General features: G+C 53.1%; 1 protein-coding gene across 1 annotated transcript in view; it reads right to left on the bottom strand.

The window, feature by feature from the left end:
• The window catches only part of LOC104272369 (dimethylaniline monooxygenase [N-oxide-forming] 3-like), a 5,993-nt gene that overhangs the window by 5,329 nt on the left and 438 nt on the right, over nucleotides 1-226 (bottom strand). The window lies entirely within an intron of this gene.

Below are 226 nucleotides of genomic sequence, written 5' to 3'. Positions count from 1 at the left end.
CAACCCATCCCATCCCATCCCATCCCAGCTTGTCTTTGGGTGGGCACCTGTCATGAGACAGTTCTGGGTCTAACCCTCTAATTATTAATCTGGGTTCCATTTCAGCTCCATGGTTTATGCTGATAGCTTCCCTGAGCAGCAGTGAGTGCTCCCCAAGGTGGGGTGACTGCTGGCAGCCCCACGGGGTGACTTTAGCAGGGTCTGAAAACTTGCATTTCAGAGCTGG

Source organism: Apaloderma vittatum, unplaced genomic scaffold (assembly GCF_000703405.1).
Source record: "Apaloderma vittatum isolate BGI_N311 unplaced genomic scaffold, ASM70340v1 scaffold384, whole genome shotgun sequence".
NCBI classification, from domain to species: Eukaryota; Metazoa; Chordata; class Aves; order Trogoniformes; family Trogonidae; genus Apaloderma; species Apaloderma vittatum.
Note: the sequence above shows the minus strand (reverse complement) of the source record. Positions and strands in the feature narration are given on the sequence as shown.